Here is a 415-nt window from a genome sequence, read left to right on the forward strand (position 1 = left end):
TATCAATTTCATAAACTCCCTTCCTCTGAGGCGTCCCATTATTCACGGAATTCCTCTCAGAAGTGTACATGAATTGGTTATTTGCAACCATGTCAATAAGTTCTTGAGCTTCTGCAGGCGTTTTCTTTAAGTGAATAGATCCACCTGCAGAATGATCTAATGACATTTTGGAAAACTCAGATAGACCATAATAGAATATATCTAATATGGTCCATTCTGAAAACATGTCAGAAGGACACTTTTTGGTCATCTGCTTGTATCTTTCCCAAGCTTCATAGAGGGATTCACCATCTTTTTGCTTGAAGGTCTGAACATCCACTCTAAGCTTGCTCAACTTTTGAGGAGGAAAGAATTTATCCAAGAAGGACGTGACCAGCTTATCCCAGGAGTCCAGGCTATCTTTAGGTTATGAGTC

At 39.5% G+C, this 415-nt stretch overlaps 1 non-coding gene across 1 annotated transcript; it reads left to right on the forward strand.

Moving 5' to 3' along the window:
* Window positions 1–224: 224 nt before the first annotated feature.
* LOC127745331 (small nucleolar RNA R71) lies at window positions 225–328 on the forward strand. Its single transcript, XR_008006528.1, has one exon. It is a non-coding gene; the product is annotated as a small nucleolar RNA R71 (small nucleolar RNA).
* Window positions 329–415: the final 87 nt, after the last annotated feature.

Source organism: Arachis duranensis, chromosome 2 (genome assembly GCF_000817695.3).
Source record: "Arachis duranensis cultivar V14167 chromosome 2, aradu.V14167.gnm2.J7QH, whole genome shotgun sequence".
NCBI lineage: Eukaryota > Viridiplantae > Streptophyta > Magnoliopsida > Fabales > Fabaceae > Arachis > Arachis duranensis.